At 47.5% G+C, this 22,722-nt stretch overlaps 1 protein-coding gene across 3 annotated transcripts in view; it reads right to left on the reverse strand.

Moving 5' to 3' along the window:
• LOC307207213 (uncharacterized protein) overlaps positions 1–22,722 on the reverse strand; it is a 127,030-nt gene that overhangs the window by 10,083 nt on the left and 94,225 nt on the right. The window contains exon 1 of one of the 3 annotated variants that reach the window (XM_079961018.1): positions 308–601. The gene's annotated coding sequence lies outside the window, so the exon portion shown is untranslated. Of the gene's footprint in view, positions 1–307; positions 606–22,722 lie in introns of those variants that run through there. The other 2 variants (XM_079961017.1, XM_079961016.1) reach the window with 2 other exon arrangements.

The following is a 22,722-nucleotide window of genomic DNA, read 5'->3' on the forward strand; positions in this document are numbered from 1 at the left end:
TCTAATTCATTTTGCCAATTCGCAATACCTAAAAGATGCTCTCTTTTATTCTGCCCCAATTTGACGAATTCCTAACCGCCTCAAACCCTGCGGAGTAATATTAAGAGCATCTCAATAGTTTTTCATCTTCTAGCCTAGCATCCTGCCTCCAACAGGGGACAGCCAGGTAAAGCCAGGAAGCCTGCAAGCAGCCCTTCCCTGCTGCCGGGTTCCTCGCCACCCCCAGGGACCAGATTCGGGGAGACCGGCAAGCACCCCAACACCCTAAAAAGGCCCAATCCACAACCCCACCCCGACTGTGACTTACCAGATACGCCAGCAGACGACAAGGGCTTCTTTCAAACCAGACTGTCCGTGGCACGGAAATCTATAGGAAGAGAGCCCAATTTGCCAAGTTAGTAGGAGGGAGGGGAAGCACATACTGTCCCACGAGATTTTTAATCAGAGTGCAAGAAACCCAATGCCCTTTCAAAATGTGTTGGAGAGGATTATTGGGTTGTTTTTGTTTTATGTATTTTGTGTTTTTATATTGCAAAGTGCCCTGAGACCTGCAGGTATAGGGTGGTATACAAATTTTAATCATCATCATCTCCTGCACCTGCCCTTGTTGCATCAGTGAATACACAACTATTAAAAAAAGAAGAAAAAGTTTCTTTTGCACCTCACAGGTGTGCTGTTGAAGGAACAGCCTCTAAGCCCAAGCCCTGAGCCCTTGCTTCCAGGAAACGTTGCTTCCAGGGAGACCGGGGGGGGGGGGGGGGGAGAGAGGGTGTTGGAAATGCCCTCAGTACCAACCCACCAAAATTTCCCCGTAGAGACAGGCAGGTTAGCATGCGCAGATATTGGCCACAAGACTTCAGGCCCTCCAAAATAAAACCCTTTGAAGTAACTTGCTGTAAAACTCGTGGTTGCTGAACCCAAGTAGTGCTCTGTCTAACAAAAAAACTATTTTTTTTAAAAAAATTTATTTTATTTTATTTATTTACCAACAACCAAAACACAAACAGTGAAACCTCCCAGGCGGCTGATACATTGGGTATACATAATCATTAACAACATGTTCAAATCAACCATATGTACAATTTTATATACGTAAACACTCCTCCCTCCACAAGGTTTATTTAACTTTTAACATTTTAATTGCCCCTAATTGTTCAAACTTACCCAAATAATTCAGTACCTTCACCAATCCTCTTCCTCACTGACCTTAAACCCTTTCATTTTGTGTATCTCCACAGTTATATTATAATATTTTTCAGTTTTTTCCTCCGTTGGTTCACCCCTAGCTCTTCTGCATTTTTCCAGTTACTCGCTATAACCCGTCTGGCTGCAATTACCATCAATTTTACCCATTTACATTCCCCGTTTGTTTCTAACTCGGTGCTACTCAGGCTAATAAGAACCATTAATTTAGAGCTACAAAAAACTAGATCAAAACACAAAGGTTCGCGGTTCGTGTGTCAGGCCAGGTCCTGAGTTCAAATCCACTCTGCCACAAAGCTCACTGGTTGACCTTGGATCAATCATGGCCTCTCGGTCTCTCTTTCTCTCTCTGCCTCGCCTACTTCTCAGGGTTGTTGGGGCAGGGATATACGCTTCCTCATTATATCCTCACACTGAGCTTTTCTCAGGTGCACAGGTGAGAATAGTAACAGATTACCTCCCAGGTTTGCTGCAAGGAGGTAATCAGCTGGCTTCCTCAACCTCGGCCCTCCAGATGTTTTGAGACTACAGTTCCCAGCATCCCTGACCACTGGTCCTGCTAGCTAGGGATCATGGGAGTTGTAGGCCAAAAGCATCTGGAGGGCTGAGGTTGAGGCAGCCAATGCAAAACACACGATTCAAGCAATTTACAGGAACCACAGAGGCCTAAAGGTGGAAGGGACCCCCAGGGTCAGTGTGTGCCATCTTTTGCCCAACATGGGGCTCAAACCCACAGCCCTGAAATGAAGAGTCTCGTGCTCCACTGACTGAGCCATCTTGGTTCTCGGGAGAAAGAGTCGAATGGCTTGCAGAATGATACAACCATTCTCCCAAGGAAGTCTTTGAAAGAAAAGTCAAAAAAGCCCCCAAAATCAACGCAGTACGAAATAAATGCAAATATAAATTAAAATAAATGCTAAATAAATTGAGAAACTCCCCCACCCCCAGACCCTGCTGCTCCAAGCCTTCCCCCTGGAAGCCAAAAAATGATGAATTCAGAAAGTCTTAAGAGCTGAACAATTTCCCTTCCTTTAATGGAACACTCAGTTTGATACAGGTAGACCTACCTTTGCCGGACTCCTTGGTTCCTTCTGCTCCATTGCATGGAAAGCAATGGGGACAAACTCTGACTCAATTAAGCAGCACACCCCACCCCACCCTTTAAATAGACCCTGACTCAGCTGCCCTTCCAACCCCCAACAGATGCTGCCTTAGGTCCCGATCCTCAAATCACTTAGCCAGGGATTGACCTGAGACACGTTGGACCACATATCCAACTCAAATTGCACTGGAAGGGAGAGCTCAGCTGGTAAAGGAAGAGACTCTTAATCTCAGGGTTGTGGGTTCAAGCCCCACACTGGGCAAAAGATTCCTGCATTGCAGGGGTTGGGCTAGATGACCGTCGGGATCCCTTCCAACTCTATGATTTGGCTTAATTCAGACCCTGTGATTTCCTCTACATTAGAGGCTGCATCCAACTCCAGCTGCCTTTACATCGAGTCAGACCATACGCTCATTTGGCTTGGGAATGCCTACACTGTCTGGCAACGTCTCTCTGTTAGAATTCCTGCTCTGTGATTGCAGTCATGGGATTGTTGTCTATCACATGACGGTGTATGTTTTGACTCCACAGAGTGGGAAGTGATGGAGACAGGATGTTTGTGTTACTGTGTTCCGTGAAGTGGGACTATTGTCCTTTGTTCTTTTTCTCTTTGCTGTCTGATGCTAGAGAGAGAGGGAGCCATGTTGCCGTGCTCCGTGTGTGTTTATATGTAAATAAAGTAGATTAGCCAAACTGCTGAGGTCTGTCACGCATGATGCGCAAACTCTGCGGATCCCTGAGTGTGCCGGTGTCTGTTGGCATCGGTCGCTGTGATGTTCGGGCTGAGGAAAGCTTTTGAAGCTCCCAAACGATTGACCAGGAGGGAGAGAACATGCCAGTTGGGCATGTGTCTCTACCAGGGTCCTACGTGAGTGTAGGATGAGCTCCTGACACTCTCCAGGTCTTTTCAGGCAGGTGATTATTCCTGGAGACAGCAGCAAAGTGTGGGGTTGCCACATAAAACAGGGAATAAGCCCCATTGACCTCAGCAGGGTTTACTTCTTCGTAGGCATTGCACGAGACTGCATGGGCACTCTGAGAGTGGGCCTACCTGACAAGGTAAGGCGGAAATGCGAGCATGAGAAAGCCGGAACGCAACCTTGAGCTTATTGGAGGAACGGCTGGGTAGAAATCCAATCAGCCAGTCTTTCAAAGGTTAAACTAAGAGCTAAGGAGAGCCTCGCAGGATCAGGCCCATTTAGCCCATGGTCTACCGGCCAACCAGCTCTTGCAAAGCTAGCAAGCTGGAACATGGTAATTTGCCTTACTAGAGCTGGAAGGGGCCTCATCCATCCATACCCTCCAACATTTCTCGCTAGGGTGGTCCATGCTCTGGTTTTCTCCTGCTTGGTCTACTGCAATGCGCTCTACATGGGGCTGCCTTGGAAGGTGACTCGGAAACGACAACTAATCCAGAACGTGGCAGCTAGACTGGTGACTGGGAGCGGCTGCCAGGACCACATAACACAGGTTCTGTTGAATTTGTATCAAAACAGGAGGCCTTCAGAACATATCTTAAACAAAATTATACCATGTTAAAATCTGTAGCAGCTTTTGAGTGATCCCAGCAGTTTTTTTATTAATTGCTTATATAAATAGAAACATTTATAAATTGTGAAAATATTAACGTAAAAAATAGTATTTTGATATGGCAGTAAATTTATGTAAAAAGAATTAAGGAGTAAACGGGAAGTCGGGTATAAAAGATAATGAGATTTTTTACTTTTATTGTAACATGAAATTGTAATCACAAATTTTTGTCATAATTTTTAGCTTAATAACAGATTGTGTAAATTTTATTTTCTTTCCTTTCCCCTCCCCTCTTAAGTTGTACCCCCTTTTCAGTATTGTTCCCTCTTTTTTTGTCTGCAATAATCATGGAAATAAGCATGGGAAAAACAAACAAACAAACAAATAATAACACAGGTTCTAAAGGATCTACATTTGCTCCCAGTGTGTTTCCAAGCACAATTCAAAGTGTTGGTGTTGAGCTTTAAAGCCCTAAACTGCCTCGGCCCTGTATACCCGAAGGACCATCTCCACCCCCATCATCCAGCCCAGAGACTGAGGTCCAGCTCCGAGGATCTTATGGCGGTTCCCTCCCTGTGAGAAGTGAAGTTACAGGGAACCAGGCAGAGGGCCTTTTCAGTGGTGGCGCCCACCCTTTGGAATGCCCTCCCATCAGATTTCAAGGGGAAAAAAGAACTATATGACTTTCAGAAGACACCTGAAGACAGCCCTGTATAGGGAAGTTTTTAATGTTAGGTGTTTAATTGTGTTTTTATACATGTTGGAAGCTGCTATCATTATTGTTCCACGGCTTCTCACGGGGTTTTCCTGGTTCAACCTGGACCTCTGCCCGCAGGCTGTTTTTGGGACCTCCGCTGAACTCCTTGGTAGGTCCCAAAGGCAACAAAGGCAGAGAGCAACCTTGCACAGTATGTGAGGAAAGCCACCTCTGACCCAGACCTCCCCTTTGTCTGCTGGGCTTCTGGCTAGACAGGCCGAGATGCCTCAAGACAGCTAATGACAGGTTGCCACCATGCCGTTGATGGATGGGCTGGTTCTTTTGAGAAGGCCAGGGTGCTGGAGTCGTAGTGAGGCATCTAATCATAGCCTGCATTTTTATTGAGGCTTGATCAGGGCCTGTATTTTAAAATGAGCTTAAAGATCTTCAAATGTTTCATGCCAGGCAGAAGAGCAGCTGCCTAAGAACCTTGGCAAGATGTTTATCCTCCTGGATAAGGGCGCCCCCTGATTTATAGCAGAAAACAATTCTCAAAGTCGTAAAAAGGGAATTACAGGCTGACAGCCAAGGTTACACTGACCCTACATATTACAGAAGATAAAAAAGCAGAGAAAAACATAATTAAGAGTGGGTAAATAGTAAAATAAAACCATGTGCCTCCCATTAAACTTGAGCCATATTTTCCTAAGGTTCAAAGGTCAAGAGCAATGGAAAAGCATCTAGCTGGCAGAAAGGAAGAGAGTATTTTGGGAAGTCTATTTCTAAAGTTGTTTCTTTCTTAAACTGAGATCCTTTTAAGATTTCTTTTCCTTTTAAAAAGCTATCTATGTTATGTATTAAATATATTGGCTTAAATGTAATTATGCAAAGGAATTAGAAGCTAAGAAATGTTAAATCCTTATGCTAGATTCTTATTTCATATAGTTGGAAGAGATCACAGGGGCCATCAGCCACCAGCCTAGCCCCCCCTGCCAAGCAGGAAACATCATTAGAGCATACATATGGTTGTCAAGCTTTTGTTTAGAGACCTCCAAAGGAAGGAGATCTTTCAATGATGATCCTTGACATCTGTTTAAGATAAAAATTTAAGATTAACCATCTGTTTTAGGGACGCGGGTGGCGCTGTGGGTTAAAGCCTCAGCGCCTAGGGCTTGCCGATCGAAAGGTCGGCGGTTCAAATCCCTGCTGCGGGGTGCGCTCCCGCTGCTCGGTCCCAGCGCCTGCCAACCTAGCAGTTCGAAAGCACCTCCGGGTGCAAGTAGATAAATAGGGACCGCTTACCAGCGGGAAGGTAAACGGCGTTTCCGTGTGCGGCTCTGGCTTGCCAGAGCAGCGATGTCACGCTGGCCACGTGACCCGGAAGTGTCTCCGGACAGCGCTGGCCCCCGGCCTCTTAAGTGAGATGGGCGCACAACCCCAGAGTCTGTCAAGACTGGCCCGTACGGGCAGGGGTACCTTTACCTTTACCTTAACCATCTGTTTTGGAGGGCAATAGGGCGAGGTGAGCTGGTAATTAAGGTTCCTTGTTGAGACTCATGTAAGATATATTACTACTTATTTGTCATTTATAGATAGAAGAATATATATCTTTTTGTTTCCCATAAAAGGGCAGAAGGAAATGGGTGTATCTTTTGTGATTGGTTCTAGCAAACAGCCAATAGGAATTTCAACCAGGCTGATTGGACAGAGGCAGCCACAGGAGGAGCAAGGGGGCTGGATTAAGGAAATATAAGTGCTGGCCAGAATGGCAGGAGGGCAGGCCAGAGCTTGGTAACCATATACCACTGTGCCTCTCATTTATTTGTCTGACAAATAAATTATTATTTTAATTTCTCTATTGCTGCGTTGAATATTTCGTTCCAGCTAAGCGTTAACCACAAGCAGGGTGCTACAGTAGGGCAGGGACGCGTGCTTTGCAGAGAATGGCATTTTGGAGATTAGGGTCGGGGAAGAAACTCTGCAACTCCGCAGATGTCTCCAGACTCCAAAACCCAGAGGCCAGCAGGTTTATTTCCCCATCCCTGATCTAAGAAAACACCATTCTCTGCTGAATTTAGGAGGTGGAAGGAGATCTCTGTTTATAAGAAGCATTCTCTTCTAAGCAAAAGATGAACTGGTTAAATCAGCATACCCTCCAACACTGATGAAAATAGGGACGTCCTATTTAATAATAATAATAATAATAATAATAATAATAATAATAAACAACAGCAGCAGCAGCAGCAGCAATAATAATATACCACCTCACCCATCTGACTGGGTTACCCCAGCCTCTCTGGGTGACTTCCAACATGCATAAAAACATAATATAACATTAATTTTTTTTAAAAAATACCTCCCTATACAGGGCTGCCTTAAGACGTCTTCTAAAGGTTGTAATTTACTTATCTCCTTGGCGCTCGCATAATAATAATAATAATAATAATAATAATAATTTGTTTATACCCCACCCATCTGGCTGGGCTTCCCCAGCCACTCTGGGCGGCTTCCAAGAAAATATTAAAATACAGTAATGACTCCCTACATACATAACTCCCTACTCTGATGAAAATAGGGACATCCTAAGGAAAAGTGGGACGTGGGTGGTGCTGTGGGTAAAACCTCAGTGCCTAGGACTTGCCGATCGAAAGGTCGGCGGTTCGAATCCCTGCGGCGGGGTGCGCTCCCGCTGCTCGGTCCCAGCGCCTGCCCACCTAGCAGTTCGAAAGCACCCCCGGGTGCAAGTAGATAAATACGGACCGCTTACCAGCGGGAAGGTAAACGGTGTTTCCGTGTGCTGCTCTGGTGCCAGTTCGCCAGAGCAGCTTCCTCACGCTGGCCACGTGACCCGGAAGTGTCTGTGGACAGCGCTGGCCCCCGGCCTCTTAAGTGAGATGGGCAGACAACCCTAGAGTCTGTCAAGTACGGGCAGGGGTACCTTTACCTTTTACCTTTAAGGAAAAGCGAGATTCCGGAATCAACTCAGAAACCAGGACAGATTCTGTAAATCCAGGACCATTCTTCAAAAATAGGGGCACTGGGAAGGTCTTAATCAGTCACGACACAAACGGAGGCCTTTATTTTAGGGATGATAATAGGGTCATATCCCCCCCCCCAAAAAAAGATGATTAGCTTATTTATGAATGCAACAACAGCCGCCAGAATCTTGTATGTGCAGAACTGGGATGAAGAGAAAACACCAACAAAAGAAGAATGGATTTTAAAGCTTATGGAGCTGGCGAAACTAGCAGCAAAAATAAAAAACGAACCAAACCATTCATGGACGAATTGAAGCCCTGGAATATATGAAAAAAATCATAAAGAGATGAAATCATGACTTTTTTTAAAAAAGAGACTTTTAATCTCAGGGTTGTGGGTTCGAGCCCCACCATGGGCAAAAGATTCCTGCATTGCCTGGGGTTGTGCTAGATGACCTTTGGAGTCCCTGCCAACTCTGTGCTTCTGTGATCTATGATCCAGTCCTCTCCAGAGGCCTCAGGGCTTAGCAGAAAGAATGCCGTGAGCCAGGATAGAGCCCGAGGCCCCAGGCAGGGGCAGGCTGGCTCCAGGCCCGTTTGCAGCCGGTTGGGCAACCCCCGTGGAGAGATCCATCAAGGTGTTTGCTTTCGAAAAGCTGCCTGAGAAATAACAACAGAGCAAAACAGTTTCCCCAAGCCGGGGGCTGTTTTGTGCAGTGATACCAGGTTGCTTAAGCAAACTTCCTAACCCCGGGGAGAAACTTCTCTGCACATGGCAAGCATCCACATTTACAGAGCAAGTGTGATGGGTGATTTCGCCCCAAAGGGAGAGGCGCTGACAGGCTGTTTAAGTCTGCTCTGCCCCACCCTCTCCCCTCTTCGTAATTTGGCTCCCATCCCATCTTTTTTCCTGGGGCTGAGTAGAATCCTTTTTGGTAGACTCTAATTGACCATGGTCTTCTTTTTTACCTGCTCCATACTGCATGCCCTCCAACATTTCTTCGATGAAAATAGGAAAGATGGAGGGCACAAGGAGAAGGGGACGATGGAGGACGAGATGGTTGGACAGTGTTCTCGAAGCTACCAGCATGAGTTTGACCAAACTGCGGGAGGCAGTGGAAGACAGGAGTGCCTGGTGTGCTCTGGTCCAGGGGGTCACAAAGAGTCGGTCACGACTAAACGACAACAACAAAAGGGAAAGCGGGACATTCCGGGATCAAATCAGAAACCGGGACGGCTTCTGTAAATCCAGGACTGTGTCTGGAAAATAGGGGCACTGGGAGGGTCTGCGTAATGTTTGTTGGAGTGTTATTCCTTCAGTTTGGCTAATTGGCACGTGGTCCTGGCATGTGGTCCTGGCAGGGATGCAGGTGGTGCTGTGGGTTAAACCACAGAACCCAGGACTTGCCAATCAGAAGGTCGGTGGTTCGAATCCCCGCCGCGGGGTGAGCTCCTGTTGCTCGGTCCCTGCTCCTGCCAACCTAGCAGTTCGAAAGCATATCAAAGTGCAAGTAGATAAATAGGTACCGCTCTGGCAGGGAGGTAAACGGTGTTTCCGTGTGCTGCTCTGGTACGCCAGAAGTGGCTTAGTCCTGCTGGCCACATGACCCGGAAGCTGTACGCCAGCTCCCTTGGCCAATAAAGCGAGATGAGCGCCACAACCCCAGAGTCGGCCACGACTGGACCTGATGGTCAGGGGTCCCTTTATCCTTACCTGGCAGATTTCAGAGATTTCAGATTTCCAGAAGATTTCAGAGACAATGGAACGCTCACCTGAGGCAGTGTTGTGTTGTGGGCATCCCATAGGGACCTGCGGGTGCCGGTGTGCCCTTTGGCCTGACGGACACATCAGGGTAACGTTGGCTAATGGGGCCACGGATGGAGGATCTCGGGAGACCTTGCTGTGGGCACACAGAGTGCAGCTGTTACCTTGCCCAGGTGATCGGGGCAGAAATTACCCCCATGTATTAATGAACACCTGCCCACATTTAAGTTGATTTGGTTACATTGGTTGAATCTGGCTAGTTCATTGTTTTTGCAGATCCTCAAGTGGTTAAAGTTAATAAATAAAACCTATTCATCCACGTTGGGTTTTCTGGACTCTTCTTCCTGGTATGTTGGCAATGGAGGGATGCCTTTAAATTTCATCCTCACAACAACCCTGTGAGGTAGGTTAGGCTAAGAATCACGGAATTATAGAGTTGTAAGGGACCCTGAGGGTCATCTAGTCCAACCCCCTGCAATGCAGAAATCATCCAATCTCTGCTTAAAAACCCCCAAGGAAGGAGAGATCACAACCTCCTGAGGGAGACTGTCGAACAGCTCTTACTATCAGAAAGTTTTTCCTGATGTTTAACCAGAATCCCTTTCCCTGTAACTTGAAGCCGTTGGTTCAAGTCCTACCCTCTAGAGCAGGAGAAAACAAGCTGGCTCCCTCTTCCATGTGACAGCCCTTGAGATATTTGAAGATGGCTCTCAAATCTCCTCTCAGTCTCTTCTTTTCCAGCTCCTTCAACCATTCCTCATCAGGTCTCGTTTCCAGGCCCTTGATCATCTTGGTCTCCTTCCTTTGCACACGTTCCTGCTTGTCAACATCCTTCTTAAATTGTGGTGCCCAGAACTGTACGCAGTACTCCAGTTGTGGTCTGCCCAAGGCAGAAGAGATCAGTACTTCCCTTGACCCGGACACTAGACTTCTGTTGATGCTGCCTAGAGTAGCATTAAACTTTTTTGCTGCTGCATCACACTGTTGACTCATGTTAAGCTGGTGGTCCACCAAGACCTGTTTAAAAGAGGTATCCCCCCTCCAAGAGATTGAGGAATGGCTATATTTGAAAGAGGCATGCCCTATGACAGATGCACAGACATCTCTGTTTAGAAGAGGCATTCCCACCTGGGAAAAAGGGACGGCCTTTCAGAACATGTGGCAAATTAGGTGAGTCCCAGGCAGTGCAAACTTCAGGGACCTGCAGATCTCAGCTGGTATCTATCAACCTTTGGGGGTGCACAGCTGCCCCTCGTCCCTATATGATTGCAATGTTGGCCTACGCGGAAGACCAAGAGGTTGCACCCGGTCTACGGGAGAAGCTGCAGAAGGCTCGGGGAGAAGATAAATCCATCAAGTGACCACAAAGTGGCCTGTTTGGTCTGGCAGAGGGTGCGTCGCGTCCAGCAATGCTGTCTTGCCGGATCTCCCAGCAGCTTACAAGGTCTGGATGGAGACACTTGACCTCCCATAAAGGGGGCCTCATACATTCAATACGTCAGAGACTGCATTTCATAGAATCATAGAATCATAGAGTTGGAAGAGACCACAAGGGCCATCGAGTCCAACCCCCTGCCAAGCAGGAAACACCATCAGAGCATTTGTCTGCCCCATAAGCCCATACCCTCCAACATTTCTCTGGGTGTCTTATTCTATAATTATTCTCACTGGGGAACAATTTTTTTGTTGCATTGACACAACAACTGTGTTTTGTTGCATTGACACAACAATTGTGGGGTGCCACAGGGTTCTGTCTTGGGCCCGGTCTTATTCAACATCTTTATCAACGACTTGGATGATGGACCCAAGGGCATCCTGATCAAATTTGCAGATGACACCAAACTGGGAGGGGTGGCTAACACCCCAGAGGACAGGATCACACTTCAAAACGACCTTGACAGTTTAGAGAACTGGGCCAAAACAAACAAAATGAATTTTAACAGGGAGAAATGTAAAGTATTGCACTTGGGCAAAAAAAATGAGAGGCACAAATACAAGATGGGTGACACCTGGCTTGAGAGCAGTACATGTGAAAAGGATCTAGGAGTCTTGGTTGACCACAAACTTGACATGAGCCAACAGTGTGACGCGGCAGCTAAAAAAGCCAATGCAATTCTGGGCTGCATCAATAGGAGTATAGCATCTAGATCAAGGGGAGTAATAGTGCCACTGTATTCTGCTCTGGTCAGACCTCACCTGGAGTACTGTGTCCAGTTCTGGGCACCACAGTTCAAGAAGGACACTGACAAACTGGAACGTGTCCAGAGGAGGGCAACCAAAATGGTAAAAGGCCTGGAAACGATGCCTTATGAGGAACGGCTAAGGGAGCTGGGCATGTTTAGCCTGGAGAAGAGGAGGTTAAGGGGTGATATGATAGCCATGTTCAAATATATAAAAGGATGTCACATAGAGGAGGGAGAAAGGTTGTTTTCTGCTGCTCCAGAGAAGCGGACACGGAGCAATGGCTCCAAACTACAAGAAAGAAGATTCCACCTAAACATTAGGAAGAACTTCCTGACAGTAAGAGCTGTTTGACAGTGGAATTTGCTGCCAAGGAGTGTGGTGGAGTCTCCTTCTTTGGAGGTCTTTAAGCAGAGGCTTGACAACCATATGTCAGGAGTGCTCTGATGGTGTTTCCTGCTTGGCAGGGGGTTGGACTCGATGGCCCTTGGGGTCTCTTCCAACTCTATGATTCTATGATTCTATGAATTTCTTTGATGGAAATAGGGCCATTATTATTATTACTCCCCACCCATCTGACAGGGTTGCCCCAGCCACTCTAGGTGGCTTCCAAAACATATAAAAGCATGAAACATTAGAAAACTTCCCTATACAGGTAAAGGGAAGCTTTTAATGTTAGGGAAGCTTTTAATGTTTGATGCATTACTGAATTTTAATATTGTGTTGGAAGCCGCCCAGAGTGGCTGGGGAAGTCCAGCCAGATGGGCGGGGTATAAAATTATTATTATTGCTATATTATTATTATTATTATTATTATTATTATTATTAAAGGTAAAGGACCCCTGGACGTAACTTATCTTCTTGGCTTGAAGGTCACATAACTCCCTCCCTCCCACATTTCTCTGATGAAAACAGGGACGTCCTAAAGGAAAGCGGGACATTTCAGGATCAAATCAGATACCAGAATGTCTGCTGTGAATTCAGGACTGTCCCTGCAAAATAGGGTCACCTGGAGGTCTGCATGTGTCTGCAACAAGTTCCAAGGCTCTGGAAACAAGCAGTTTTATGTCCTTGTAGCCGAGAAGCCCCACTTCTGAACATTGTTATCTGCAGGGCTTTTTTCTAACTATCTTTCCCCTTCTCCTCCATGAATTTGCCCAAACTTCTCTCAAAGCCATTAAGGTCAGTGGCCGCTGCTATCTGGAGTGGCAAGGAGTTCCATAGCTCAGCTATGCGCTCCTGAATTACAGCCATGCAAACAATGGCCCTTTTGTTCTTATTTTCACTTTCTCCTCCAAGAGAGACCTTTTCATCTGCCTGATGAGTCATTTGTTCTGCAAATGATATTTTTTAAAACACCCCAAGACACACACCCACTGAAACACACCTTTATTGCTCCCCCCCCCCCTTTTCAGTGGGGCTATTCCAAAACCTGGCACGGCTTGGAGAGTTTGCTTGCCAAGGGTAATCCTCTCAGTTTAAGCAAGGGGAGCCTCATTGTTCTATCACTTCATGTTGCCCAATATATCCGTCTCAGGCCCTTCAATCTCTCCAACCTCCCATCACCTTCCTTGAACAAAATGATTCCATCCTGCAGCTCCCTAATTTCAGGGATTAGCGACCTGACTCCCAAAGAGGCTGATTCGAGATGAGACAGCAGCAAGCTTTGATAAGGCAGATTCTTATTTTTCCAGATATGCTTCTATTATTGTTTTTTTAAAATATTTTTATTTTGCTTTAAACAAATACAGATAAATATAGACAACCAAAATTACAAAAGAAAATTCCTTAATAATAATGAGAAAAGCTAAAAATTCCTGCAAAAAAAAATCAAAGTACATGGCATAGAACATAAGCCATTATGGGAAAGAAAAAAGGAAAAAAGAAAAAGGAAAGGAGGAGGAGGAGGAGGAGGAGAAAAAAGAAAAAAAAAAGGGGAAAAGTGGGGGGTGGGGGAGAGAAAAAAAACAAAAAAAGAGGAAGATGAGCCAAAACACAAGAAGCCTCATCTATTGTCAAGGTCACAACTGATCATTATTCTTATCAATTCTCTCCATCTGCGTTCCATAGAATCCCTCATCTTGGTATCAGGGAACATTTCCCTGATATGTTCCCTGTTTTTATTATTGTTATTTCATTAAACTCCGCCCCCCTTACCTTTGTTTTCATAGTTTTGTGTGTGTGCGCAGACCCTCCAAAGCTCCCTATTTTCTGGAGACAGTCCCAGATTTTCAGAAGCCATCCCAGTTTCTGATTTGATCCCAGAATGTCTCACTTTTCCTTAGGACATCCTTATTTCCACCGGAGAAATGTTGGAGTGTGTGTATCTATGTCTGTCCTTGGAGGTTTCTAAGCAGAGGTTGTGTGGCCATCTGTCCTGGATACTTTGGCTGAGATCTCTGCATTGCAGCGGGCTGGGCTGGATGACCCCTGGAGAGCCCTTCCAACTCTACAATTCTATCTATCTATCATCTACAGTGGTGCCCCGCAAGACGAATGCCTCGCAAGACGGAAAACCCGCTAGACAAAAGAGTTTTCCGTTTTGGAGGTGCTTCGCAAAACGAATTTCCCTATGGGCTTGCTTCGCAAGACGAAAATGTCTTGCGAGTTCCTGCGGTTCCCCCCCCTTTCCCCCCCCCTTTTCTAAGCCACTAAGCCACCACTTATCCGATTATCCGCTAAGCCGTTAAAAGCCGCTAAAAGCTGCTAAGCCGCTAATAGCGCTAATCCGCTAAGCCGTCAGTGGGCTTGCTTCGCAAGACGAAAAAACTGCTAGACGAAGAGACTCATGGAACGGATTCTTTTCGTCTTGCGAGGCACCACTGTATCTATCATCTATCTCTATCTATCTATCTGTCTGTCTGTCTGTCTGTCTGTCTATCTATCTATCTACCGTATCTATCTATCATCTATCTTTATCTATCATCTCTCTCTGCAGGTCACTTGCTGTGCTTTAATAATAATAATAATAATAATAATAATAATAATAATTTATACCCCGCCCACCTGGCTGGGCTTCCCCAGCCACTCTGGGCGGCTTCCAACAAAGTATTAAAATACAATAGTCTGTTAAACATTAAAAGCTTCCCTAAACAGGGCTGCCTTCAGATGTCTTCTAAAAGTCTGGTAGTTGTTGTTCTCCTTGACATCTGGTGGGAGGGCGTTGTTCCACAGGGTGGGCGCCACCACCGAGAAAGCCCTCTGCCTGGTTCCCTGTAGCTTGGCTTCTCGCAGGGAGGGAACCGCCAGAAGGTCCTTGGCGCTGGACCTCAGTGTCCAGGCTGAACAATGGGGGTGGAGACGCTCCTTCAGGTATACAGGAATGAGGCCGTTTAGGGCTTTAAAGGTCAGCACCAACACTCTGAATTGTGCTCGTGTACAAATAATGAATAATGCAGTGTACGAATTCCGTCTTCTGACGTGGGCTCCAGTCAATATTTAGACTGCCATGCTGGGACATGCCTCTGTCTTCATAGCAGCGCTTATTTTTGGCCCTCTGTAAACAGTCGCAAGTGTCTGCTCAAGGACCACAGCTCAGCTGAGGAAATGGCACAACCGTCACCCCGAAATCTTTCAAAGAAGGATGGGGAAAACTCCCCTTTTAACAGAAAACTGGGTTCTCTCCAGGAATGTCTTTGCAGAAGCTTTGACCCAAAGCCGGAGAATTGTTGTCCATTTACTGCACTGGGCTGTTGTGAAAGAAGGGAAGAATAGAAAAGAAGAATAGAGTTATAAAGTTGGAAGGGCCCCAAGGGCTCAGACCCAGGAGCCTGAGATTACAAGTCTTCTGCTCTACCGACTGAGCTATCCACTCAGAGCTGTTAAAAAAGGAAAGCTGGCAGCTCTTCCAGGTCTGGAGTCAGCAGAATTTTAAACCGTGGAACTGCCTGCCACAACGACGGCCACTGACTCGGATGGCTTTCAAAGAGGGCTGGGCAAATTCATGCCACAACGGCTTGATTCCAAACTGGCACCTGACAACATCTGAAAAGAGGTGAAAACCTGTTCCTCCAGCTCAGGAACCATCGTGCTAAACAGAGGTGTCGAAATGGCAGGCCGATAACCGCCTGAAATAAGTCTTGTCGATCTTCCCCACCCAAGAATAAAAAACAAAAACAATTTAAATTTAAAAAATCCATTTTATTTTTTTAAAAAAATACATTTAATTTTTATCCACCCTGAATTTTGAAATATAAGCAGTGGATTGTTGAAATATTTAATCAGGCATTACTGTATGACGATTCTACAGTTCACTAGATGTTTTCAAACAGGGCTCAGCTGCAGTTCCTGTGTTGCCGGGGGTTGGACTAGATGACCCTTGGGGTCCCCTCCAACTCTAGGATTCTATGAACTGCTTCTCGGTTGGGCAGGAATGTGCCTGTTGGCTTGTGGCAAAGGTCAGCTGGGTGTGTTGGCCGAGATGTTTGCCAAGCCAGGAGCCCCTAGAGCCGCCACAGGGGATGTGGGTGACATAGCCACTTCTGCCTTAGGAGGAGGTGGAGTTGTGGGCACCCATGACCCCTTCATGTGCGCAGGGGTGTGGGCAGCCCTGCACGACTGGGGGGGGATTCCCAGCTGTGTCACTGCCCAGGCAACCGTAATAAACGAAAATCTGCCCTTATTCCCTTATGGGGAACACAAGAGCCCTTCTAGAGTCCTTTGCAGGTTCTCCATCGGTCGGAGAAAATAACAGAGGCCAAGCGGAGAATATTGAGAAGCAAAGCAGCTCGTAAGCCTGATCTTTATTGATCTGTTGCAACTGGGTGCTCCCCTCACACACAGGAAAGGAGGAGGACCCAGAACAAAGGTGTGCCCGCCCTTATATAGACATTTATAATTGCCTTCCCTGGAGCTCAAGACCACCCCTCCATACATCATACATACATCACAGACGGGGTGCAACTCAAGACCACCCCCCAGACACACCATACCTACATCACTGAAGAGGCGGTCTACAACAGAAATCTGAGTGCGTTGTTTACCTCCTGTCTGGCAGGTTACCTGTCAATGCTCACTTGATTGGATACCCAGGGGAGCCTGGCCAGTCTTTTGTAATGATAAATACTTATTTCCTGAGCCAGGTCACAGGCTCACCCTATCCATACAGAGACATATCCTTAAGACAGGATTTGTGAAGGAAAAGACAATGGGGAGGCTTTTCCATTTTCCTTTGCAGAGAAAACATTTGGTCAGTTTGGGAATCAAAATGGCTTCATGGCTGTTTTCCTGTGCTGCTTCAGACATATGGTTTATATATTTATATATTTATGTACGTGTTTGCTTGGTACATTTATGAACATTTATTATATATGTTGTTGTTGTTTAGTCGTGTCCGACTCTTCGTGACCCCCTGGACCAGAGCACGCCAGGCACTCCTGCCTTCCACTGCCTCCCGCAGTTTGGTCAGAATATATATTATTATATATTTAAGACTTTAATTTTTTTTATTCCAATCTACTGGTGGTTAACCCTTCCCAGACTCCACGCAGAGTTGGGCGGGAGTCAGATATAGTCAGTTAGGTCCAATGCCTAAACCAATACCGCTCACAATCTGTAACCTATGAAGTTGTGGCCTTTTTTTAGCTCATTAACCTAAAATACAAGTGTCTTATTCAACCTTGTGGGGATTGGGACCTTGCCATGCAGCACCCTGGCAGGGCCACCTTGGAGTAGAGCCCGGGGTGGCAGTGGCGTAGCGTGGGTTGGCAGCACCCGGGGCAAGGCAAGTAATTTGCGCCCCCTAACCCGTGGAGAGTGAGTGAGCCAGGTAGGGGCAGAGAGCTGCGAGTGCGAGCGCGCCCCCCCCCCAGATGTTGCGCCCGGTGTGGCCGGCCCCCCTGCACCCCCCACGCTACGCCACTGCGGGGCGGAAATGTTGCAAGGAACCCCTGGAGACGCAGGATGCAAGCGGTCAGGGAGAAGAGGCCTGCGGATGGTCAGTGTTTGAAACAATGCTGTGGTTTCTTCCCAGCCTGGTTTCTTGAGCTCCTTCCAGCACAGGAAACGATTTACTCTGACCCTGAGGGTCACCCGGTCCAACCCCCTGGCAAGGCAGGAGGAATCTTTCATCTGGCGTGGGGCTCGAACCCACAACCCTGGTGTTAGTTGCCTCCTGCCCTAGGATGTTCTCCTCCTGCACAAAATAAACCTTCCTGGACACTCTTTATTGCTTCTGACCTCACGGTCGGTCAGGTTTAACTGGGGGGGGGGGGGAGAGAATTCCTCTGGCGTCAGAGTAAACTCGGGGCTGGCTTTCGTCAAGCGTTCTGACAGGCCTTCTCAGGGCACAGAAAGATTATGGGTGTTTCTCTTGTCAGAACAAAGGCAGCGTTGTCCCTTGTTGGCACTGCGGGAACTATTTAGGTTATGCATTCTGGTCATTTTCCACACCCCAGTTCCCCTACCCCACCCCGCCGGCTCCGTAGTTTCACCTTGGAAGCCTGACCCCCACCCTGAACACCAGCGATTTATGTGTGACTTCACAGAATCGGGCCGTTCAAGGCTCCCTGAGCAGCCGCCAAGGAGCTCAGGGTGGCAAACAAAGTTCTTCTGCATTTAGCCCCTACAACAACCCTGCGAGGGAGAGCAGGCTGAGAGAGGTAGGGACCCCAAAGTCACCCCCATCAAGCTTCCTGGCTTGGTGGGGATTCGAATCCAAGTCTCCCAGGTCCTCATCTGGCACTCTAACCACTGTGCCACCCCATCTCTCTGAGCGTTTGTTGCAACATAAACACATTTATATGCCGTTTTGACTAATGCACCTCGGCAAAGCCATTTCCCTCCAATAGAAGGCATTTCTTTTTAGATCTGTCATTTACACTAGCATTTTATCGTACACTTTTATTGAACACACATTTTTTCATTCACGTGGTTTGCACATATTATTGGTATAAAAGTGTCTATTAGGAGAAGTCAATGTTCACGACGGCTTTTCAGAACGTCAAAGGGTATGAAGAACACTTTGGCGAAATGGGAAGAGCAGAACTTAAGTTTGTGGGGCGGGAAACAGAAGTTGAAAAAGACATCTGAAGGCAGCCCTGTTTAGGGAAGTTTTTAATATTTAATGCTATATTGTTTTTAACACTCGATTGGGAGCCACCCAGAGTGGCTGGGGAAACTCAGCCAGATGGGCAGGGAATGAATGAATGAATGAATGAATGAATGAATGAATGAATAAATAAATAAATAAATAAATACAACAGAAAATCCTCTGAATCTCTCTTATTACTTTTTGTTTTTACTTAAGATTTTTATTAAATTTTCATAACTTCAACCAATTAATATAAAATTTCAGATTTGTTATACATTTCTCTAGGAATTTGACTCCCCACTTTTCCTTCCACACTGTTAATAGGCCCATCATTTTCACATTCTGCATAACACCACACATTTCAGCTAATATATCTCATCCATTTCATATATTATCGTTTTCTTCCCACTGCTCAAACTTCAAATCCCGTCTGTGGTGGGGGGGGGGGAGGACAACACAGCCTGACTTTGCAAGCCTGTTGTAAGGGTGAAAATGTTTCTGAGACTTCACCCTCCACCCCCACCCTCTCTATGGCATAGCTGTCAAGTGTCCCTTATTTGAAGGGATAGTCCCTTATTCCAGCACCATGTCCCACTGCTGTCCCTTAAATGATGTCCCTTAAATTTCAAAGGAAGCAGCTCCTCTCCATCCCTCCCTGCCGGCCAGGGAGGAGGGAGGCTCCAACTGTGTTGCTTGGCTGTGTTGCTCACCCAATAAGAACGACTGGGGGATGGAGCTTGCATGCCTTGTGTGTGGCTAGTTAATGCAAGCTGAGGGGGTTTTTGAATGCTGGACGCCATTTTGTTGCACGTGCTGCTGCAAACTTTGCAGTGCAAAGCCAGGCCGGGGAGCCATCTTAAGTTGAGGCTGCATAGGCCTTGTGGTGCATGTGATTCAGATTCTATTCAGTTGAACCTCTGGTTACAAAGTTGGTTGGACAGTGTTCTCGAAGCTACCAGCATGAGTTTGACCAGACTGCAGGAGGACAGGAAGACTGGAGTGCCTGGAACAGGTGAGGCTGCAGGTCCCTTATTTTCAAGGCTGCTGGTCCCTTATTTTCAAATCTGTAAGCTGACAGCTATGGGGGCTTTTCACCTTCCCAGCGGGTGTCTCAACCACTGCTTTCCCCCTTTCCACCAGTTACACACCCTTCAACATTTCCCTGATCAAATTAGGGACCTCCTATTCCATTAAAACAACAACAAAAATTTAATTATTTATACCCCGTCCATCTGTCTGGGTTGTCCCAGTCACTCTGGGGGGCTTCCAAAATATAGAAAAACAGAATAAAACTATATAGTCAGATGTCTTCTAAAGGTTGCATAGTTACTTATCTCCTTGGTTGGGGGGGGGGTAACATGACTCCATACCCTCCAACATTTCTCTGATGAAAATAGGGGCACCCTAAGGAAAAACATGCAAAAGGGTTGGACTGGATGAATCCCAAGCTGGAATTAAGATTGCCAGAAGAAATATCAACAACCTCAGATGACACAACTTCGATGGCAGAAAGTGAGGTGGAATTAAAGAACCTCTTAACGAGGGTGAAAGAGGAGAGTGCAAAATATGGTCTGAAGCTCAACAGCAAAAAAACTAAGATCATGGCCACTGGTTCCATCACCTCCTGGCAAATAGAAGGGGGAGAAATGGAGGCAGTGAGAGATTTTACTTTCTTGGGCTCCATGATCACTGCAGATGGTGACAGCAGCCACGAAATTAAAAGACGCCTGCTTCTTGGGAGAAAAGGAATGACAAACCTGGACAGCATCTTAAAAAGCAGAGACATCACCTTGCCAACAAAGGTCCGTATAGTTAAAGCCATGGTTTTCCCAGTCGTGATGTATGGAAGTGAGAGCTGGACCATAAAGAAGGCTGACCGCCGAAGAATGGATGCTTTTGAATTCTGGTGCTGGAGGAGACTCTTGAGAGTCCCATGGACTGCAAGAAGATCAAACACATCCATTCTTAAGGAAATCAGCCCGGAGTGCTCACTGGAAGGACAGATCCTGAAGCTGAGGCTCCAAGACTTTGGCCACCTCATGAGAAGAGAAGACTCCCTGGAAAAGACCCTGAGGCTGGGAAAGATGGAGGGCACAAGGAGAAGGGGACGACAGAGGACGAGATGGTGGGACAGTGTTCTCGAAGCGACCAGCATGAGTTTGACCAAACTGCGGGAGGCAGTGGAAAACAGGAGGGCCTGGCGTGCTCTGGTCCAGAGTTGGACACGACTCAGCAACTAAACAACAACAAAGGAAAAGCAGGACATTGTGGGATCAAATCAGAAACTGGGACGGCTTCTGTAAATTCAGGAATGTCCCTGGAAAATAAGGACATTTGAAGGGTCTGCAATTATATTTTTCACTTGCTGTTTTCCAGCTGTGACCTCCTTCCCTTGTCCTCCTCCTGCAGCTGACCCCATTTCCAGCTTTGGTGTCCCCTATGGAGGGGTTGTGGGGGGGGGGACTTGGGTGGCAGGGAAAGGGTTAAGCACACACACCCTTCTGCCTGGTTCCAGCTGGAGCCAAGCTCCCATGTGCGTTAGCATTCAGAAGAATTCAGCTGTTTCCTTTTTTGCACCACAGGTGAGATATGGGGACCGGGTGACTGTACCACCAACAGAGCCAAGATCTCCTTCTTGCCAATTTCATCGCCAATCCCCCCCCCCAGCTCCCCAAGGTGTGATTGATGGGGTGGCTTGGCAGACAATGGGTGGCTATTTTTCTTGTTGCGTCGACACAGCAGTCTGGGACGCAGCAGTCCGGGACACAGCGCTTCCTTGCTGGAGGTGTGAAGAAACGTATAAACGTCAGACGAGACCAGCTGCTAGATCAGGTCCAAGTGGGCCCACCACCTAGCCCAGCAACCTGTCCTTGCAGGGGCCAGCCAAAGACCCCCTTGAAAAGCCCCCAAGCAGCACCTGAATGCAACAACGACACTTGCAATTCACAGCCACTGGCAGCGGCGTAGCGTGGGTTGTCAGCACTCAGGCAAGGCAAGTAATTTGCGCCCCCTAACCCGGGGCAAGGCAAGTAATTTGCGCCCCTAATCCCTAACCTGCCGCCGCTGCCAGCTTCTTCTTGCTGCTGCCTGGGCTGGGGTATTTACGGTAAGGTAGCCACGGCAGCGGCGGCAGGTCCGTGTCAGGTGATCTGAGGCGAGTTGCCGCTGGCGCTGCTGCCCAAACAATGCCGCTTGCCCGGAGGAGGAGGAGGGCAAAGAGGTGAGGAAAATGCAACATGGCCCAGCAGCTGCAGCAGCAGCGGCGGGGCTGTGAGGAGGGGCTGCCTGGCGCGCCCTCCGCGGCCCTGATGTGCGGGGACCGCGGCGAGTGCTGAGAGCTGCTGCCTGCCGGACGCCTTCAGCCCGGACGCGCGCACAGCTCGTCGGTTCCGCGAGACATGGGGCTCTGCTACAGCCTGCGCCCGAGGCTCTTCGGCGACTCCGGAGGCGGCAAGCACGCCCCCCCCAGATGTTGCGCCCGGTGAGGCCGGCCCCCCCGCACCCCCACGCTATGCCACTGGCCACTGGGATTAAGAGGCATATCTGCCCCTGTTGGTGGAGGCAGAACACCAGCAGCCCTCTCCTACCAGAATTTGGTTTTCAAAGCCATCCACGTTGGTGGCCAACACTGATTCCTGTGGCAGTGAGTTCCATAGTCCACTGATTGACTACTTTCTCTTCTTTGTCCTGAATCATCCTGCACCCAACTTTGATGAAGGTCTGCGAGTTCCAGTGTTATGGGAGAACTCATTAAATTTCACAAGCCCTATATCTCCAGCCACTGTCGGCTTTGTCACTATTCCTGAATTTCCAGTTCCTGTTAACAACCCCAGAAGAATTTGGTTGCTTCCCATGAATTTGGAAAGCCAGCGTTGACTCTCCAAGTTATGTTACAAACTCAGCCATAAATAAATCCCATGCTCCTTAACAACAACTTAGAGTTGGGACCAGGGGTTTAGAAAGTCAGCGGGCACAAGCTCAGCCCCAACTGGATCTCCAAAGGCCAGTCTTCCAGTTTTAAAGCCTTCCCTTCTTCTTGGCCTGCAATGTTGAGAATTCAGAGATAGGCTGCTCCTATATATGGAGGATTCATTTAGTTGTTTGCCTGCTGGGGGCTGGGTAGGGACATGAAAGCAGGTGTTGTACATCTTGGCTTCCTGATGGAGGGAGAGAGAGGAGAAGGAGGAGAAGGAGGAAGGGAGGGAGGGAGGGAGGGAGGGAGGGAGGGAAGAAATG

The sequence above is a fragment of the Podarcis cretensis genome (assembly GCF_951804945.1).
Source record: "Podarcis cretensis genome assembly, chromosome: 18".
NCBI classification, from domain to species: domain Eukaryota; kingdom Metazoa; phylum Chordata; class Lepidosauria; order Squamata; family Lacertidae; genus Podarcis; species Podarcis cretensis.